Genomic DNA, 22,729 nt, shown 5'->3' with positions numbered 1-22,729 from the left:
CATAACTTTAAGCAAGTGCTTTGGATATTCTAAAAACTTGTCCCTTTTCGACCAATCCATTGAAACAGAAGGGACCAAACACTCAAAAGTGCCTTAAAAAACACTTTGGCTTCCTTTGCTTTTATTTGGCTAGTACATCCTTCCTCCCTGGAAAAATTCTGCAAGGGTGATAAATGTGTTAGGTATTAAAGAATTGATTATCATAAATAAATTTAACAAGAAATCTTGGTGATTGGCATTGTTCTGAGGTGTAACTGCTGAGCCTCAAACTTAGTTATGGACAAGTGCTCACACTGGTTTGTTCTAGCACCTAGAATATTGGTTGCATGAATTTTTAATTTTCCATTTAAAAACCCAACCAATGGCATTTGCTATGTTTCTTTTTCCCTCTCTTCCTTTCTCTCTAGCCCCTCTTCAAGGGCAAAATGGAAAAGGGAGGGGAAAACTAATTTTTTTGTGGAATAAATGAAAAAAAATCACTTTTATAAAAGCTGGAGAACAAAAAAAATTCAAAATTTTGTGAAAAATCTTTTCAATGCAGGGCTGCCCAGAGGATTCAGGGGGCCTGGGTCAAAGCAATTTTGGGGGCCCCTTCCATAAAAAAAAGTTGCAATACTATAGAATACTATAGAATTCTCGTGGGAACCCCTGTGGGGCCCGGGGCTGGGGCAAATTGCCTCACTTGCTGCCCCCCCCCGGGCAGCCCTGTTTCAATGTTTTGAGTAGCTCGAATAGAAACCCTACTAATCTAAGGATATGTCTACACTCTAATCAGAGGTGTGACTGCAACTCATGTAGTCAAACCTTCATAGCCGTGAAGACATGGTGGCACAGATCCTGGCACAGGCAATCAATGTAAGTACGTACCCAGAGTCCTGGATGGACTTATACAATCCATGCTGGAGCTCATGCCACAAGCTAGATTAAAGCCAGCATGGGTATGCCTACCTAAACTGCAATCATATCACCAATTGCAGTGTGGACATAACATAAGTGAGCCTGATCTAAATAGCCTTTTAAAGCACAAAATATCCCCCAGATGTATCCATATCATAGCAGGATATTCCTCTATAATGTGCTGCATTAAGCGCTACAAAAAACAGATTGCCAATTGTGAATGTCCATTGAGGTGTGTCTGTAAAGGCCCTGAAAAGAACAGCATGAACACGTGGCTGCTAAAATAAAAATCAACGTTGCTACACAGAGCACTCTGCATTGCAGTCTGTGCTTATGAAAAGCTCAGAGCTAGACTGGAAGTGTATGGCGGAGGAGGCCAGAAGACTGGAGGGTGCCTGTCCATGTTATGCCTGGCTGAAACTTCACATTTTCATGAACAGTGAGGGTGGGGCTTTCAAAAGTGTCTGTGATTTAGGAGTATAAATCCTATTGAAAGTGCTTTTGAAAATCCCACCCTCAATCCAGCCAAAAGCATTTAAAGAAAGAAAACCTAGCAAATCCTTGATTTTTTTTCTCTCATCTTTTCATCATAATGTTTGAGCTAAAGGACTTTTAAAATTAGGTATATAAAAGCCATTCCTTATAGCTCACTGTAGTAAACTATGTTGAAGGCAGTTGCAGGAAATGTATTTAGTCTCCCAAAGTATTTGTCTTTCTCAAGACTTTCCATTTGTTTTCTTCTGGGGGGCAAAAAACCCCAGATAAAATGACGCTGACTTATTTTTATAAATACAGGGAGTTGTATATAATGCGATGGAAAACCTGAAAGCTATCTGGTGTATTTATCTATCATCTCACTGCAGTTCTCCAAGACTTCGCTGAAGCACAGAAAATTATTGCCCTAAAGCAAAACTAGATCTGTGCAGCAATGACAAATGATATAGGGACCCGGGACTCTCCTGAATCAAGTTTTTCCAAAGATTAAAAAGACAAACAAAAAACCAAACACTTAGCAAAGACAGTGCTGCTCCATAAGGAAAAACAATTATCTCCCAGATTGATAGGAAACTCTCTTGGTGAGGGCAATGATCCTTCTGAACAGGAGTCTTTTCTGCAGCTATGAAGATCCTTATAGGTTGTCCTTTTCCTAACCGGCACACAATGCCATGCGTCAGTAGTAATTTATCTTATAATAAAAAGGATTTGTTATTATTTCCAACCAAAGTGCTGAGCATTAATTAATTATGTTGAGATGAAAGTATTTGCTGTATTTGGGGAAAAAAAATCTTCTGTGCAATGTTTAAAAGATCATCTGAAAAAGGAAGCGAATCAGTTTGTATAATCAGTTTGGGACATTGTTTTGTAGCTAACATCATATTAATTAAAGCACAAATCACACAGAAATTAGAAAAAGAGTTCTTGGCTTATAAAGGATAGAGTATTTTAGAGCTTTGAGCAAATTTATTTTGGGCTGTTTCATTAATGCGCTGATTTTTCTTCCAAATGTCACGAACACTGCCCTTATGTCTGCTTTTGCCTTCCTTTGTCTCTGTCCGTGTCCCTGCATAGACCATTCCTGGGGCCAACCGATAACAGTAATGACTTTATAAAGGCCAGTAGTCCTGGCTACATTTCTTGCACTTTTCATTATCATCATTATTATTCAGGCCCCGAAGTTACATAAAAAATAATTCCTAATCCCATCGCCTGCAAACAGTCTTTCCGGCACCCAATGTAAAACTAATGGAGCACAAAATAGCACTTTTTAAACACCATGCCAATGTTGCGTTTTGGCTGAACGACGTGAGGCTGCGACAATGGATTAAAACAGCAAGCATCCAAAAAGTTTAATTGTTAGGAGCTAGGGAAAGTGTACAAGATTCACATTTTAATTTAGTTGCAAAGACTTTCATTATTGACATTAATGGAAGTTCAGCAATTTACACTGCTTGAGGATCTGGCCAAGGTAGGGTGACCAGACAGCAAATGTGAAAAATGGGGTGGGGGGTGGGGGGTAATAGGAGCCTATATAAGAAAAGGACCCAAAAATCAGGACTGTCCCTATAAAATCGGGACATCTGGTCACCCTAGGCCAAGGAAGACCAAGAAGCCTTTATTATGAAGAGAAACATTGGGCTTGATACTTTTTTGGAAAACACATATGCATACACTTAACTTTAAGCATGTGCTTAAAACTCAGTGAACTCAAAAGGGACTTGCATCAGAATGTTTTCCTGAATTGGAGCCTAAATCAGGAGTAACTTTATTGAGTCCAATAGCTACACCACTGTAAAACCAGTGTAAGTGAGAGAAGATGCAAGTCCAGTATTCATAAATAAGGCTGTGAGCCTTTCACAGAGGTCATGGAAGTCACGGATTTTGTGACTTTTTGGGACCTCCGGGACTTCTGCAGCGGCTGATGCGACTGACCCCAGAGCTGCCCACACAGCTGGGGTGGCCCTGGGGCCAGCTGCACTGGCTGCTGCTCAGGCAGCTCCAGGAAGCTGACTCCAGGTGCTGCCCCAGAGCAGTGGTCTGGGAGCAGCAGTGGCGGCCTGGGCCACTACCCCCGCCTGGAGCAGCAACAGCAGTGGCATCGGGGGGAACCTGGGCTGCCACCCCCTGCCTGGACCAGCAGCGGGGGGACCTTGGGTTGCCTCCTTCTGCCCCCCACCCAAAGCAGCAGCAGCAGGGCCCCAGGCCGCCCCCCGCCCCCAGCAGCAGCTTCGGGGCCCTGGGCTGCCCACCCCCAGAAGCAGCAGCAGGGCGCCAGGATGCCCTCCTCCCCAGCAGCAGCGGTGCTGGGGCCCCGGGCTGCCACCCCCAGGAGCGGTGGTGGTGAGTCCCCAGGACCATCTCCCTCCGCAGCAGCAGCAGCGTCCCCTGGAACCACCCCCAGTACAGCAGCATACATGGGAGCGCGCTCCCCCACCCTCAGAACCGAAGATTTAGTTAGGGGTATTTTTAATAAAAGTCATGGACAAGTCACAGGTCATGACTTTTTGGTTATTGCCCGTGTCCTGTCTATGATTTTTACTAAAAATACCCGTGACTATAAATACCCGTAGAAGGAACAGAAAGTTGATTACATCATGTGAATCCAGAGGGTACCAGAGAGAGTTGCATGCCCAAAACCTCACTTGTGATCTCAAGCAATAATGTGCCTTTTACAGTTAAACTACTCTCTGAATCAGGGCAGCATAGCATCCCATAAAATGCTGATGAACTGTTCCTTAAGGCTGCTTGATTGCAAGTGACTAGCAGCAGAAGGTATAATGCATGCTAATGAATAGATCGTTGCTTTTTTTAAAAAGCTATTGTATACATATAAGTACCTATTCTGAAGCCAACTGCTGATGTGGAAGCTAATTATTTTATGTGCAAGAAGATTGACATTTATTTTATATTTGGATTTGATTAAGTTATATATTGTCTACAGTAAAACAGAAGTCCAATAAAGCACAACTAGGGTTAGGACTAGATTAAAAAAACTAATTAATCAGAGACAAATTATTGTGGTCAGATTATATGCAAAGTTTGGAAAGGTGACCAGAGTTGTCAATGTGGGGCATTATGGGACAGCTCCTGGAGGCAAGTGACAGTTGACGGAGGTAACACAGTGTCTACACTATCACTGCATTGACCTAACTACCTCGACCTTGACTTTATGCCTTATGTGGAGGTGATGTTATTAAGCTGGCATAGTGGGCAGCAATGAAATTTAAGCATGGTAGACACATACACAGCTAGGTTGACATAGGCTGCCTTTCTTTGACCTAACCGTGTAGTGTAGACCAGGCCTTAGACAAGTTAGATGTCTTCAAGCTGGCAGGGCCTCCACAAAATACAGCCTAGAATATTTAAGGAACTGGCTGAAGATATCTCTGAGCCATTGAGAGAACTCATGGAGGAAGGGAGAGATCCAAGACTATTGGAAAAGGGCAAATATAGTACCGAGCTATAAAAAGGGGAATAAGGACAACCAGGGCATTATAGGCCAGTCTGTTTAACTTCAGTACCCAGAAAGATAACGGAGCAAATAAAATCAATGTATAAGTTCCTAGAAGATAATAAGCCTATAAGTAACAGTCAACATGGATTTGTCAAGAACTAATCATGTCAAACTGAGCTAATCGTCTTCTTTGAAAGGATAACAAGGCTTGTGGATGGGAGAAGCAACAGACATGAAATATCTCAACCTTAGTATCAAAAACCTTACTGTCTCATGTGACCTTCTCATAAGCAAACTAGGGAAATATACCCTAGACAAACTTACTCAAAGGTGGGTGCACAACTAGTTGGAAAACTGTACTCAGAATAGTTATCAATGGTTGATAGTCAAGCTGGAAGGGCATGTCAAGTAGGGTTCTGCAGGGATCTGTCCTGGGTTCAGTTCTAATCAATAACCTCATAAGTGATTTGGATAATGGCATAGAGAGCACACGCAGCTGATACCAAGCTGGGTGGGGTTGCAAGTGCTTTACAGGATTAGAATTCAAAATGATCTTGACAAACTAGAGAGGTGGCTTTGTGTTCCTGTGAAAATCTGCTGAAATTTGGGGTTTGTGATTGAAGGTGTGAGAAAAAGAAGTATGGGCCCAGGTAGTAAGCCCCTTTGAGCTAGGACCCTCTTTTAGTTCTGTGTGTACAGTGCCATCCAGAACGGGGTCCTGCTGCATGACTGGGGCTCCTAGAGGGCTACTACAGTAGAAATAATAAACAAATAATATTGTGCCATTATTTTTAAGTGAAACTGTACAATATGAGCCATAGTTAAGGTTGTGTTCTGTTATTTAAGAAGTTTCAGCTATAGTTTTTGCTCTTTGCGGAAGAGTGCATCTCCTTGTGGTTAATATTTCCATGCTTAGATTCAGAAAAGTCGTTTTCGTTATATATTTACCTAAACTTGTTCCTCTGGGTGGCCTGTAATGAGAAATGTTATCATATTCTCATGTATATTAATTTTTCTTCCAAGGATATGTTTTCTGATAGTCCTCATCAGTGGATACCCTGTAGGCATTTTAACATTTAAACTGAGGGACTTTGAAATGCCCCTGCTAAAAGTTAATACATTTTGTATGAAGTCTAACTATTCTTAGTCATAGGAATGAGAACCAACACCTGGAGGAAGCGACCTATAGATAATCTAGAATGCAGTGGTTCATCTGTTCATTTATGCAGTTTACTGGGACCACATTACCACCTAATCACGGCTCCTATGGTGGCTCCATCTGAATAGGGAGTCCAGTTCAAGGTCATTGTACAAAACCTCTGCATCGGATTGGCCCTAGATACCTGAGAAATCATCTCTCCTTCCATGATGATGACCTCACATGGCAGCTGCGCTACACTACAAAATGATGCTGTCAACAAACAAGGAAAAACTCTCATCCACAGGAGGTAGGCCAAGATTATGAAACTCACTGTCAGATGAAAGGAGAATGACCATGTGCAAAACTCACATCTTCAATTCAGTCTTTTCCCCACAAAAAGCCCTCACCAGCTGAGAAACTGGCACTATATATTTTTAAAAAAATCTTAACAATAAACTTTAAATTTTCTCTTGCCAGCAGAGCTGAACGTGGGAGTTTGTGTTCACTTTCTGTGCCAGGAACTGAGATACCTTATCAAACCTAGATACATGCTCAGTGGTTTTTAATTCATCTAAATGTGCCTGGTCAGAAATGGAAATTGCAAACAAAAACATTTATAGAAAAATATTACATTTAAATAGCCATGTTCTTAGAACTCTAACTCTCTCCCACTTCCAAGGAGTACAGAACAAGTCAAGCACATATATGTAGTCTGAGTTTAAATCTATCACGCACAATATATTGGACAGCCAGGTGTGTGCACAGCCACCTAGAGTTTTGTTTTGTTTTGTTTTGTTTTTAAACATATGCATGGCAGCAGGCAACATTTTGAAAACCTAACCCACAATTGTCATGCTGAGACTAAATCTCTGAACCTAATTACAGGAAACGCAGCTCAGGATTGTTTTAAAACATTCAGATTACCCTATTTTTCTAGGACATTGCCTATAGGATTTTAAATAGCATCATACTGTATGAAGATGACTCACTTACACTGTGCATAACTTTTCCTAAACATGTCACAAAGACCAAGTAATTCCTAAGTGAGCACTCCAATGGTCTCCTGTTCTTCAAAAATACTTCAACTCACACTTTACTTTTTAAAAAAGGCAAAGCCATTAAAATAACATATAATCTGGGAATGACTGACAGGGAATGGATCACTTGATGGATCACCTGTTCTGTTCATTCCTACTGAGGCACCTGGCATTGGCCACTGTTGGAGGACAGGATACTGGGCTAAATGGCCCTTTGGTCTGACCCTGTATGGCTGTTCTTATTTTCTTAATAATTTAAATTGATTTAACCATTTTAAAAATTAACATGTTAAAAGATGTAAAAAGAAAAACCTTCTGGGGCCAAATCTTCAGCTAGTAAAATCTGTGTAGCTCCATTGGTTTCAATGGGGCTACATCTTATTACACCAGTGAGGATCTGCCATGTGGTGTACAATAAATTGAAGCAAAACTTTCGGGTTACAAAAATCTGTGGAAGAGACTGACCAATCTTGCACTTTACAACAGATAAGCTAGATATCTTTTTTCACCTCTACTGTAATTAATTACAATGCACAACATTGAAATTAGCACTAGCACAGTACTAGTTATAATTATAGTATAGCATAGTACTAGTTATAATTATTGTGTAGAGTCAGTCCATCTCTTCTACAGATTTCTGCATCTAGAAAGGCCATGCAAGAGATGTTTGTGGGTGTGTGCGAGACCCATCCGTTGGGTAGGGCGAATTGGGGCAACCGCTCCAGGCCCCGTGCTTTGGAGGGCCCTATAGGCCAGAGCAATTGGCTAGCGCAGTCGGTCCCGGAAGACATAGGCACGGAAACTATGGGTGTGGGGGGTGCTGCAGCATCCCCCCGGCTCCTGGCTGCCACCCTACACACCCGGGGCTCTGCCCAGCTGCCGATGCAGAGCAGGGGCCCAAGCTGCAGAAGCTGATTTGTCCCGAGCCCCGCACCCCCCAGAGAACAGCCCTGGCGTGTGCATATGTGTGTGTGAGAACTCATGAAGAAACATGCAGATCATGTCTAGGACAGGGGTTCTCAATCTTTTTTCTTTCTGAGCACTCCCCTCCCCAACATGCTATAAAAAAACTCCACAGTCCACCTGTGCCACAAGTGTTTTTCTGCATATCCAGTAAGAAAAACAGCAGTGCAGTAGCAGGAGAGACAGGCACAACCGGACAGTGGTAGTAGTACAAGGAGCATTAAATTGTCTCGTAGTTCTGGAGTGTTTAGATTGGAGAGACTGGCTAGGCCCATGTAGAAAAATAAAAGGGGCCATCTGCAAACTTTAGATTTCAATCCAGACCTCCTCAGTGTTGCATGGTGTATAGATCTAGGGTCTTAGTGCAGGGCCAGCTGTGATCAGGAGGCATATGAATAGCTGTTTTCAAGCAGCACACATCAGATCATGGTCTAGAGATGAAGGTGCGGTAGGCCAGAAGAAAGAGCAACTAGAGTAATAGGGGGTCTGAAATCCAAGCAACGCAAAACAGAGAAAATGTTGACACAGCCTGAGAAATACATCGTCATTATGTATGTGACACAGATGGAAATAAACTTTAACTTAATGTCAGTTCAGTCAAATATGCTCAACTATAAAATCTCTGGAGTTGGTGCTGAACAGAGACCTAAAAAGTTAAGGAAGCAATTTGTGAAAAGTTTAAAGGAAAACTCCAGTCATCGATCACTAACCATTTAATAGATATTTCCTAAATACATCAATCAAATGCCTCAATACGAAATAATATGTAAAGGATACCTGCTGAAGAGTGGGGATCCCTGTGGCTGTGCCCTTAGAGCATGAAGGACACCATCAGAGTGTCTGATGATACACTAAATTAGAATATGACGAAACACAGCGTCTGCTAGAAGCAGAGAAGTGAAAGAGAATCTTGGGTCCTGTTCTGAGGAAATCTGGTATCCGTATTAAATTTGTATAATATTTTTAGGACTAAATTCTGCTCAAACTAACACAGATTATATAAGGGACTTAGATAGCCTCCATTACCATCGCATTGAGCACCTCACAATCGTTAATGTATTTACCCTCACAAGCATCCCTGTGAGGTAGAGGAGTGCTATTATCCCGACTTTAGAAATGGGCAATAGAGAAGCTAAGTCACTTACACAAGGTCACAGAGAAAGTTTTTGCAAAGCACAGATTTGAGCCCAGGCCTCCCCAATGTAGTCTAGTGATTTATCCACCAGACCATCCATTCTCTCACAAACCTTGCCAAATCTGGGGCAGCACCATTGAAATCAGCAGATTTACTGCGGATTGGTACCTGGTTAGGCAAAAGCAAACGCTTCTCTATGGAGTTTTGTTTTCCCTTTCTAGTGAGGTAAATGCTATGCAAAATCCAGCTATCATCATTTTGTCAATCTTTTATAAGGGAGTGGGCTAGCGTGTGTACAACCTTCTGACACATTTTATTTCTGTATGCACCTGTTCATCATCCCAAAGCTCCCTTCATAGGCTACTATTCTGAGCAGCAGTTCAAAACATCCATGCCCCCCCTGTGCTGGTTGCAGTTCCCACAGTCACTGGTGGGTAGAAGGTATTCTGGCCTTATAACCGTTAACTTTATGATACTGTTCTTCTCCCCACGTCATCTTCCCCCTTAATTTCTATTGCAATGAAGAATGATTTTTGACATCCTGCCTCATGTGTCCTGGAGTTGATTTATGGGTTTAAGATTCAGGAGAGAAGGCAGGCTTTCAAAATCAGATGAACAAGAAGAAGAGGGGACATTTTTAACATCCTGACAAAAATAATTAGGTGACATCAAGCCGTTCCGTTCAAAGCCAGCATTGTCTCAGTCAAACCAGCATGTCCAGCCTCCCAACGGGCTATACGAGGGGTGGCCAAACTGTGGCTCTCAAGCCACATGAAGCTCTTTTACAGTTAAAGTGCGGCTTGCGGAGCCCCTTTGATGCCTCCCCCCCATTCTCCACCTATCAGACTGCAGTGTGGGGAGCTTGGGACATCTGCCTTGCAGCGGGGTGGTGGGGTAGGGGTTTCTGCCCAGCAGGGAGGGGGTTCTCGAGGCTTCAGCCCGGCCCCTGCAGACAGGTGAAAGTAAGCCAGTACGCCCCAGTGTGCCCTACTGGGGCAGGCCAGCTTCCTCAGGTGGCAATTTGAAAGGCCTGGGGTTCCCAGCAGCAGCTGGAGCCCCAGGCCCTTTAAATTGCCACCAGAGCCCCACTGCTGGAGCCCTGGGGTAGCGGCAGTGGGGCTCTGGGGGTATTTAAAGGGCCAGGGTAGTTGAAGCAGGGGAGTCCTGGGCCCTTTAAATAGCCCCTGGAGCCAGAGCCCTGGGGTAGCAGCAGCAGCAGCCTGGAGCTCTGGCAGTGGTTTAAAGAGCCCAGGGTGGTAGCGGCAGCTGAGCCGTGGGCCCTTTAACCTGCTGCCAGAGCCCCCGGTTGCTGCTGCTACCCTGGCAGGGGAGGGCACTTACCGGTACAGGGCAGGCCAGGACTGGTTCTGACCCCCCACATCCCATCTGCCCGAGGCCCCGCCCCTTCCAGGGGCCAGAGCCGGCCCCAACCCAGCCCCGTACCGGTAAGTCCCTATTTCTACTTACATCCCTGCCTGCGGAGTGCGCCTGCCAGGGCTTGAAGTCCTGCTGAAACCCTGAGCCCCAGCAAGTGCCTCAGAGCACCTGGCAGGTGTGCCCCAGCTCTCGAACTTCTGAAGATTGTTGTAGGTGGCTTTGTGGGTCAGCAAGTTTGGCCACCCTTGAACTATACACAGGTTATTTTCAAAAGACCCATTACTGCAAAAGTAGAAAAAGCTCCATGTTATCATCTCCTAGCTTTGCAAACATTCCAGTAACATCTGGTATTTCATAATAACTGCTGCAGTCAGAGCCTATTGCAGGGACATCTAGTGGTTATTGAGGAAGACCTGGTCTTTGTTCTACAGCGATAGTACTTCTGCTCTAATTTTGTGCCACAACAGTGCTGGAGAGAAGAGTATAACAGAGCAATAAAGCAAAATGAGCCTATTATCCCAAGAAGAACAGTTATTTCACATATGTTTGTTTAATTATGAAAGATGGCAGGTGAGTAGGGAGCCATCTTCTACACTCTTATCGCCTTCATCAGAACACTGAGCACTTACAGTGCTTTTCATCTTCCAAGCACTTCAGACACATTAACCAATTAATCCTCACAGCATGGGTGTGAGGTAAGTGACTACTACAGTCATCAGCATGGTTCTTAAGTAATATGCCAGAACACAGAAGCTTCTTTTAAGGAGTTATCTGGAGACTAAGGATTTAATGTTGATCTCACTTATTCTGATATAATTCTGCTGACAGGAATATTCCTGATTGACCCTGATGTAATAATTTTCCATCAGAAAATGCAGACTTCAAATCTAAATGTTTTGCAGAACTACGTTCATTTCATTAAAAAAAAAAAGTATATTTTATTAAAGTCAAAATGAAGCTCTTCATCCTTATGGAATGTTTTGGCTTTGTGCTTATGGAAATGAAATGTTTTGATAAAATGATTTTGATATTTCCACAATGAAATTTTTCAGTAAGTTTGTTTTATGGGAAATTTTGAAATTTGACTTTTTGAGCCAATTTGGGATTAAAGTAAAATTTCAAAATATCTGAACTTCCCATGAAACAGAAATTCCAAATTTCAGCCTCCCACTTAAGAGCAACTGAGCTAACATATCACCTCAGAAATTATTCAATGAGTCACATTAAGATGTACATAACTGTCTCTTACACACTGGTAACTGGGAACCACCAATTTTGAGGATGTCTGCTCTATTTCTTGCAGTCTGCCATGAGTGAGCAAGTCACAGCATACCCCTGTGTTACTGGAGGATTTCAGCAGGGCACTGCAGGAAGAGGGTGTTTCCACACACAGATTGCTTTACAGAGAAGGATCAGGCTGCTGCCTAGAATTTATGGGGATTGATCCTAACCCAGCAGATCCTCAAGTGTCTATTATTACTAAAACAAGGGCTTTATAATTTTGTCTTTTGAACAGCCATAGTATCATTTCAATTGTGGTTTAACTTACGTGGCCTTATCATATTGATGATTAGATGATCGAATAAAAAATGATCAGTATTGTTTATTTAGAATTTTGCAGGAAGCATAAAGTCAGGGATTCTTTTTTGCGTTATTCATTTACAATCACCTACACCTTCATCAACTTTAAGTTTTACTCATCATACAATTTTTAGCAGGACACAATTTCTCTGAGGGTGAAAGAACTGGAAAAGCAATGTCAGTTGATTCAAACAACTAACTTCTGTTTGCCTCTAAACTATAGAGAAGGCAAACATGGGCTCTTTGTTATAGTGTTTATCTCTCCCACTGGCTTTCAATGGGATTTGGGTGCTTAACTCACAAGGGTTCCTTTGAAGATCTCAGATGTAGCTATGTTGTGAAATCTATGATCTCTCATTACTTTGGTCTGAAGCAGGGCCAGCTCCAGGCACTAGCGAAGGAAGCAGGTGCTTGGGGTGGCCAATACAAAGGGGCGGCACTCCAGCTGCTATTGGGGCGGCATGTCCGGGTCTTTGGCAGGAATTCGGCGGCGGGTCCCTCAATCCCTCTCATCCTCTTTGAGTTGCTGCCAAAGTGCCACCAAAGAGGAAGAAAGGGAGTGAAGGACTCGCCGCCAAGCTGCCACCAAAGTGCCACCGATTAGCTTATTTTTTTTCCGACGTTTGGGGCGGCTGAAAACCTGGAGCCGGCCCTGGTCTGAAGTGAAAAATAAAGCAGCCAGTATGCTGCACAATTTTGTAGTTGGTTTTTATTATCCTCCTTAGTTCCTTGGGGCCTGATACAGTGACATGCTGTGAAACTTGCAGTTTCCACTGAAATCAGCGGGAGCTAAGGATGATCATATTGTGAATTTGGGCCATTAAGGCAAAGATAACAAGGTCCAATATATATGGGGCACTGGACTGGCACCCATGAGTGGCATTCCTGGCTCTGCCACTGGCTTGGTGTATGATCTGGTTCAGGACATAAAGGCCTGGTCTACACTACAGAGTTCGGTCATCATAAAGCAGCTTACCAAACTCTCTAAGCATCTACACTGAAATGTAGCTCTCACCAACATAACTCGCCCACTAAACCGACTTAATAACTCCACCTCTGTGTAGTGCTTAGTTAGGTCAACGTGGTGTCAATGTAGACAGTGCATTGCTTATATTGACTATTGCTGCCTTTCAGAAACTTCCCCATACTGGCAGTTAAATCAGTGCAAGTGCTACTGGTGAGGATGCACTCCACTGACTCAAGGCATATAGTGTGGACATGTAAAACCAATTCAGTTACTGTGGTGGCCGTACGTCGACTTAATTTTGTCGTGTAGACTTGCCCTTAATCTCTCTGGGTGAAATCCTAGTCCCATTGACATCTATGGGGTTTAAAAGGAACTTTCTCCAGAAGCAAGTTCTCATTACTATCTCCTGCAGGGTTTCTTGTGCCTTTCTCAGAAGCTTATGGAACTGGACATTATTAGTGAATAAATATGAGTAGCTGGACCACCGATTTGATATAGAATGGCAATTGCTATCTTCAGAATCAAAATTCCCTGTTGTCTCCTATCTTCATAGCAGGCTAAACCAAGGAATCCCCATCCCTGGAGGTTTTTAAGAATAGATTAAACAAACATCTGTCAGGGACAGTCCTGCCTCAGCATAGGGGGCTGGAATAGATGACCTCCTGAGGTCCCTTCCAGCCACACAGTTCTATGATTCTAAAACTCCTAATACAAACACTTCCCAAATTTACCACACAGGGGTTCGACAGCAGGATCTAAGTGGTCCTGAGTCCATCTCTAATTGACCATCATTATGTTAAAGCAGCAAATAACTTGAAACCTAAAACCTAACATAAGAAGTCCAATATTTGAACAAAACATCCAAACTGCATGTGCGAATAATTCTGCACAAGCACATTTCATTGCTTCTCATATTCAGATCTAAGATGATTTCTCTTCTTGTGAATTCAGACAGCCAGACCAGTGTGCTGAGATGTAAAATATTCATAAAATATACAGGCTATTTAGAGACCCAAAAAAACCCTCATAACCATAAAGAATTATACATTATCCTCATTTCATTCCCATGGGATCACTACAGCCCATCCATAGAGATAGCCTGTTTCTTCTTCTTACTCTGAATGCCGTGAAAGCATGTTTGAGAAGGAAGAACTCTGTGTGTATATGAAAGAAGACAGGCAGGGGGGCGTGTGCATATGCATATTGGAGCTGTCTTACTCACAGGAAAACATCTGAGATCTCACTAGCATGGTAGGAAATCTGTTTATAGGATAACTTAAGCTTCCTAAGATTTTACTCATCTCAAATAAGAAAGGAAATGATCACTGCAGCAAAGTATTAGAGCACCAAAAAGAAGTTCTAGACAAAATCATTTTGGTGCGTAAAGTACTACACTGCAGTTAGAGCTTTTCAAATAATAATTACCCAATAATGTATTTAGCAAGTGTCATGATATTTTTCAAATAAATTATTATTTTATTTTTTCAAGTTATTCTCACAGTTAAGATCTGGACTGATATTTTGATGAGCAGATTCACAAATAGGCCTTTGACCAGTCATGCTGTTTTTCCAGTCATTTTTATACACTTTTTTAAAATTAGTCACCCGACTCTAGTTGTAGTACAGATTAAAGCAAAAAACAAATTTGCCTGTATTTTTTTAGTGAAAGTGCTAATTGCTTTTTCTGCATAGCAAATATACACCTGTATAATTACACATACACTGTCTTTTATCTAATGCCTCCCAGTTTACTTACCTTTCTATAAAATTTTGTAAGCCTAAATATACACTAGTAAAAATATCAGTTAAATTGGGCAAAATGTGTCAATGGTGTATCCATCATTGATATCGATGGTGTTACATCAGAGAATACTTTGCCTCAAGGAGCTGTCCTTTGCAGAGACAAAACATCTAAAACTATATTCTTGAAAACTTTTATGGAGGAAGTGAATTTGCTTTTTATGGCTGCATATAAGGAGCTGTGATACATTTTATATTGTCTGACCTTCTGGAGCAGACAATACAACATTTATCCTAGATCCTGGGAGAGCGGGGGCAAGGATCAGCGTTGACGTCGCACTCCCCATCAATACACAGACCGAGCCGGGGAAGCTGATGATCCAACCAGTGGACCAAGTTCAGTGACGAATCCTGGTCATGTGCCACCTGAAGCACGTTATGTATATGCTAAGAAGAAGATGACCTTCTGGAGCAATAAAAATAGATGAATCAGATAGCATTTTGCATACTGTAATTTGCTAGGCAGGTTCTCACTCCAAACCACAAAGCAGCAGACTTAGTTGAACTTATTTCCCTGGAGCATATTGACTGCTGGGTGACACTAGGTACTAACTAGTTGTGAGTGCACTACAAAAGCAATGGTTTTATAAGGATAACCATTTGCAGAATTGGTGTATTAGCGGTTGGATTCAGTACAATCTTGTCCTTCTTTTCCTTGAATGCAGAGGGCCAATCTCAGGGCAGTTGGCCAAAGTCAGCGGACTTATTTCTCACTCCAGCACTGCACTTGGCACATCGGACACAAAATAATACTGGCACATCCCTATACAGAGCCTTACAAATTGTCAATGTTTCTAACAAAGAAATAGGGACACATTTTCTTTTGGTGTGAATCTATTAATGACAGTGGGATCAGCTGGTGAATAATAGAGCCCTATTTTTTTTGATTCATTGTGGTGTCATTTATAACAACTTCTTGGACCTTAGTAATTTTGTTATATCTCACACCAAGTTTATCATGCTTACTAAACATGGGCTACAGCAATATCCACTACTGAGTTACTGCAGTATCAGTGTGTTGATATCAATGGAGTTACTGCTGTACAAAAGTGGAATAACAGTAGTAAATCAAGCCCATAGTTTCACAGGGGAAAACTGCTAAGAAGCATTATATTTTGCAATTAAAAAGTTGTTATAAAAGGCATTAGGTTCCTAAATATGGAGATCTGAAAGCCTGCAAACAGTTCAGAAACCATAATAAGTTTTGGCTTATAGTACAATTCCTATGGACTCACATCTTGCAGTGTTATTTATTTAACCGTTAGATGTACCATGATTCCCTCATTATCTAAGAAATGAAGATATACAGGATACGTCTGAATTGTTTCACTGATTAGAAAAACAGACCAATGTTATGAATGACAGGATGGGCTAGGTCTGTCACAGTATCAAGTTTGAAATGGCCTGTTATTTGAAAATAGGGAATTACCAAGGAAATACGATCCCGGTAATTTTAAGCCTATGACTGAAAGAGACACACCTACAGTCTCAGAATTAAGCAGGGGATGAAGAGGAGGACATCACTATGCAAACAAAGCTGAATCTGACCAGCAATAAGCTAAGGAAGGCTATGCATAATTAACCAACGATTCCAGCTTTGGAATTATTTGAGCTGGTCCAAAAAGTCGGGGGGAGACAATTTTTTTCCACAGAAGTGTCCTTTTTATCAAAAACATTTGAATTTTGAAAATATCTGACCAATTCTAGAAATTAATCTGGGAGGAGTCAGAATGTGACTCCCAGTTTACTCTGGGAAACAGGTGCCATAGGTATTGCTTGAAACTAGGCGACTATAGATGTTGGAGCCCACAATCTTTTTAGACATGTGCACAACTATCTTTGTCAGCATGCTAACTACAGAGGCTCCCTGCACGATACTGAGGTACGAAAAGAGAGAAGGAGGATAGCGGATGATTGCAGAGGAAATGGGTTTTAAACCCCTTCTCCATGATGCATAAGTATCTAACATGGTGAAAGTTTCACAGACAAGAAATGAGTGTGAAAGGCCAAGGTAATAACAATATTTAGACTCTGTAAAGACATTGACCAGCCAGTGAGAGAAGATGGCAACCGAATGTACTGTCGGTAAAAACCTAAGAAAGTGTGTTATTGACATATTTTGTGCATCTCATTATATAGCCTGGCTCACAGAATGATGGCATGTGCATCTGAAATGCTGCACTGAAAGTTGCTCTGACTTGTTCCAAACACTGGTTATTTACAAGCTTTGCAGAGTTTATTTTGGTCATTGACATCTATTCATATGAAACAGTGATAAAGATTAAAAAACAAATTACAATTAGTGTTGCTTCAGCAAGCAAAAACACAAAGGCTTAACAGCAAAGTCTGACTGTTGCTAATTAACGATGGCTTCTGAACTTTTTTCACTGTGACGCATTAAGGAGCTGCTGATGCTTCACTGAAATTTTGAAAAACATTCTACTTGTAAACAGCTAGGAATGAAGCCAACTCTAGAGAGTTTATAGTTTTCAAAACCTTAATAACAATTTCCTTGGACAGAGCTCCCATCTGAGTAAAAACTGAATAAAGAATTCAGGATTGTCAAGTGCAAATAAGTTTATTTTATATACATCTCTACCCACCGATCATCACTGCTAGGAGTATTACTAAATCTAACTATGATGCATAGATTAGATGTGGTAGTATCCCCAGCAATGATTATACAGCCTGAGACTATACTATCTTTTCCATTAAGCTTCTACCTGGGTGTCCCAAATGCAGCTGTGGCCAGGGAGCTATGGGAGTCATGAAGGGTCAGAGCAGGTGGCCTTTGCCTCCCAGAGATCCCCCAAGATCCATATAACTTTCCAAAGATCTGCCATGTTTTGGGTTTAAGCCCATCAAAACAGGGCCTTCAGTGGGATTTAAGTGGTGCTTGGGCCTTCTGCTGAGAATCTTTATGCCAGGTTCTGATGGCAAAATTTAATAAGGTTAGAGAAAGTAATGGAGGGAGTTAACATGGCCCAGTTACCTTTGCTGTGTACATATGCCAGGTAAGCAATACCACACCACAGAGAATGCATTGTAATCTGATCATGGCCCATGTGAATTTAATATGAACCAGCTCAATAGCTAATTATACCTTTCTCTTTGACCCTGATGGGCGATATCTATCTCCAGTAATATACTGGCTGGTATACTTTTCTATTACAATTTGACAGATCATAACCTGTAGTTAGTTCCACTGAGCCAACAAATAACCAATTTGTGCTGTATATAATGACACAATTTGTCTTATACAAGAAAATGTGATGACAAGCAGGAAGACTTCTTTTCACACATTACACTACAATAATTCTTTTAAAGCCCTAACGTGAAAAACTAACAAATGCACTAAAACTGAACTTGGGATGTCTGCAGATTGCAGTACAATATTAATTGGTGTCCTTGTGCAAATCCATTTACAGCCCGACTGACTCATCACAAGAGGCACCCGTGTTCCTTTTTATACAATTAAAAGACAGTCCATTTCTGGGGCAAAAGTACACGCAGGAATGTTGATGACTTGCCCCAAAACAACAAACCACTCAATCTTACAACATTAAAATTTATAACAGCCCAAGAGTCTTCCACTCAAAAATCCTTAAAAGACATCAGCATTCTATTACAAGCCAGCAAAGTGTAAATCAGATCTGACCGCCAACTTTATGGCTCAAAGGTACCTGGAGAGCAGAACCCACAGATAACAGAGTTGAGAATAGAAATAAAAAAAGCCACTGACTGTCAGTAGGAAAACAAAAGGAAAGCCTGTTGGTACTTGCATAAAAGTAATAACGCAGTAACTAGCAGTCTCCTGTGGCTGAAGGCACACATCCACAAGTGGTCAATTCAGTCGGCAGTATAGAAGTACTCAGATTCCTCGCTGATCAGTAGTGAAAGTAGGATGGTACTCTCCAGTATGCAGTACCGGCAAGTGATTTTTAGGGGGTACCGCAAGGACTTGCGGCTTGCCACCCCCCACCCAGGGGTAGGGTGGGGCTGCGCTCTGGAGCTTAAAGGAGCAGAACACGGCTAGGGAGAGCATTCATTCTTTTATATGGCTTTAATAGCACAATGCATATGCTAACACACTTAAACAAAGGCTTTGTTTAGGTTTGTTAGCATAATGTATTGTGCTGTTAAATTGGTCAGGAGTCCTCAAGAGGGAAAGGGTGGGTTGAGGGGACGGAAGATGTTTAAACATGTTTTTGATTCAGTTTCTCCCTATTGGTCTGAATTATCCAAGACATTCATACTGCATCACATCAAGTCCAAATCATTAGAGGAATGCCTCTGCTTGCACCGACCAGAAGATGTTTGGATTCTGATGTCAGCCCAGTTCTGCAGCCTGACAGGAATCAGATGTTGTCCCCAGTGTACACAGAATTCTTCTTTGCAGCCAAACTAGTCTAACATGCACTTTGCTAACTGGAATTGGAGCAGCAAAACAAAGAAAACATATGCCTCATTTTCCAGCTTTGTGGGTGAGAGAACTACAAGTGAAGATTATAATGCCAGACACTGACGACCTTAAACCAGCTGCCTCAGGAATCTGCCAGGAACTTTGCTGAAAATATGTTCCTCATCTCAGGGCCGCCCAGAGGGGGGGGCAAGAGGGGCAATTTGCCCCAGGCCCCGCGTCCCGCAGGGGCCCCCACGAGTGTTTTCCGGGGCCCCTGGAGTGTTTCCCGTCTTCCCGCGGCTCCGGTTGAGCTCCCGCAGGCATGCGTGCGGCAGGTCCACCGGAGCCCCCGGGACGAGTGAACCTGCCGCAGGCATGACTGCGGAGGGGGCGCTCGTCCCGCGGCTCGGGTGCACCTGCCGCAGTCACTCGTCCCGGGCTCCAGTCGACCTGCCGCAGGCATGCCTGCGGGAGCTCAACCGGAGCCAAATGCCACCCCCCAGGGAAAGGGCCGCCCCACGCGCCTGCTTGGTGCGCTGGGGTCTAGAGCCGCCCCTGAGCGGGGGCCCCCCGCCGCCGAAGACCCCGGGCCCCCGGAATTCTCTGGGCGGCCCTGCCTCATCTTAGCAAAGGAGCTAAGACTTATCACACGTCTGCCCACCTTTATTCGAATGACCTTCCTTCTGATCTGACAGCTCAAGCATTGTCAGTTTCATCTAGAACAATTTACAAACTTGGAACCTAATCCTGTAAACCCTTCATCATTTGATCAATACCATTGAAGACAATGGGACTATTTGCATGTCTACAGACCACTTTTGTGGTAAGAGTTTCAGGAGTCTATTCTGTTCCTATAAAGGAAGTTGAATCTCCCATTGAAATGCAATGTTTGGGTATGATACCATAATGCAGTTTAGGATACGGTTCTACTTAAAATTTGTCTTTTAATAAGTCATACATATGCTGAAATGGCTCCTCACCAAACTCCCAAATTCCATATAAACAGACTGAAATACTTCATATTTTGGGGGAAAGTGAGTAGCTAAGTATGTTGATGTTTGTATATACAAACATCCATTTCATCAGTGTACTGGAAAATATAGCTGAATTTAATCTATGGACTCAGCCCTCCAGCCAAGTCACACCCACAGTCTGTATGTGAAACAAAACAGACCTCTTCCAGAGTATACACTACACTGGGGACATTTCCCAGTACCCCTCCACTGGCAACATCACTGTAGCCCTCCCCAGGCTCAGTCTTTAAATAGTGCTGGCCCTGGCATGGAGCCATACCCTCAGGGCTTCATTCCTGGAGACTCTTCACCTTTTCTGGGCCTTTCAGGCCACATGTTTCCAGTTCAGTTCTATATCCCAGTTCAATATTCAGGCCACTTCCCCGGTAGCTAATGGGGGGAGGACATGGGCCCACACTACTCCAGGTTCCAGCCCAAGGACCCTACAGATAGCAGCCACCCATTGTATCCCTTTAACTATATAGTGTTTCTGTTGGTTGGGCCACTTTCCCATGGTTCCAGCACCTTTTCAAAACCTTTACCCTTACCACAGGGCTGAAGTCCCAGGAGCCAGCCAAAAGCTCCTTCTTGCTCCCCCAGTCCTTGCCAGCAACTGCTTTGTCTGAGGTCCTGCGAGTCCTTCAGCCAGCCAGGAGCACCACTTCCACTCCTTTGGCTCCAGGCAGCAACTGACTATCCTCAGGTAATACAGCTCCTTGTATATGGCCTTCTGGGCCCTGACTGACTGCTCCTTGCAGCCTCTCTCCAATTGGTTGCTTCCCACATAGCCTCTCTAGGCCATTTGGAGAACTCAGCTCCTCTGCTCCTTTCTGGGATGGGTTATGGTAGGACAACAAGCCCTCCAGCAGGGAGCCTCAGGGACTGCAACACCCCATCACATATGGTCATTCTGAAAATCAATATAAGCAAGTTAATTAATAAATGCCTTCTTTCTTTCTGCTTGTTGTAATGTCATGTTGACTTACCGTATTATGGTACCTAATAGAAAACAGTAATTTGCAATTCCTTTTTCTGCAGTGGTTGCAAAGACTGACAAAATTATTTATATGGACTTATTACATTTTCACTTTATTTTTAAAATAGTTGTGATTCTACCGTGCAGAGATCTGAGCACTAACCCACACAAGTCCACCATTTGATGGGAGGGAAATCCTGTCTCATTCAGACGACAGCTAGTATTGTCTTTCCAGTCTACTTTTTGAATGGTAATAAATCCTAAGATTCTTGCTGGTTCAGTCATAAGTGGAACAAAAGGAATAAAATCCACATTCCAGATGCAAGCCATCAAGGGGTAAAGGAATTATTATGAGGATGTAGACTAGCAAGGCAAGACATGACTGTACAGCTTGCCACTTAGGGCACTCTCTTACCTAGGGGTGCGGTAGATGTGCTCACGTATCAGAGGGGGTAGCCGTGTTAGTCTGGATCTGTAAAAAGTGACAAAGAGTCCTGTGGCACCTTATAGATTAACAGACGTATTGGAGCATGAGCTTTTGTGGGTGAATATCCACTTCGTCAGATGCATGTCAGATGTAGACGCTTGTAGATGCTCTGTAACTTGAAGTCTTTATGTCAAGATTGGGTGTCTTTTTAAAACTATATGGTCTAGCTCAAGATATGGGCTTGAAGCAGGAACCCATTAGTGAAACCAGTGCCCAGGGAACTACTTGTATTTTAGCAGCTTTATCATTTTGTTAGTTTGTACAGATGGTGACCTTTCCAAGTCAGAGGACTGCTGTGACACTTATTATACTGCTGTGAAGCTAATTTAACAGGAAGAAGTCTGAAATGACTCTTTGATTAGAGTTTTTCTATAACAATCATGCTTTTTTTTGGAGGTGGTTTATTTAGTTACTCTTATTAATTTGAATTCTATGTTATGTGAATTAAAACTCTGTACTCCTTTTATTATCACTAGCTCTGGAATTTATGGTTTAATAATAGTAGTTTCATGGAAGACGCTTCATATGCTTCCAATAAGGATTTTCAAGTACAAAATTAATCTCCTAGTCTTTTCTCTTGAGTTTAACTCATCTTTCCAGAGATTGGAGTGGATACCATCAAAAAGGACATATGTGCATATAGGTGTAAGATTACTGCATGCCAATCTGGTGGAAACTTCTATTAAGATATTGAACTAAGACCAATGATTGAATAGTATTTGAGTTTAATGGGGAGACTAAAAAAAAAAAATCGAAGCCCTGAATTAAAACTAGTTTGCTAATGGGCTTTTTGAAGTATTGATCATATGGTTAGGTTATGCTATTATAAGCATATATTAAAACCTGTTGAGAAATTCATACATGTAACGAAGTGTATACATCACATATAGTAAAATGATTGCACAGGATTGCATATCAATAGCCTGATTCACTGCTATCCTGAGCCTCATATATTCATTTACACCTTTGCAAAGTGGGTGTAAAACACTACTGTGACAGGC

This window comes from Mauremys reevesii, linkage group 7 (assembly GCF_016161935.1).
Source record: "Mauremys reevesii isolate NIE-2019 linkage group 7, ASM1616193v1, whole genome shotgun sequence".
In the NCBI taxonomy this organism is placed as follows: Eukaryota; Metazoa; Chordata; order Testudines; family Geoemydidae; genus Mauremys; species Mauremys reevesii.
This window is presented reverse-complemented; position numbering follows the sequence as displayed.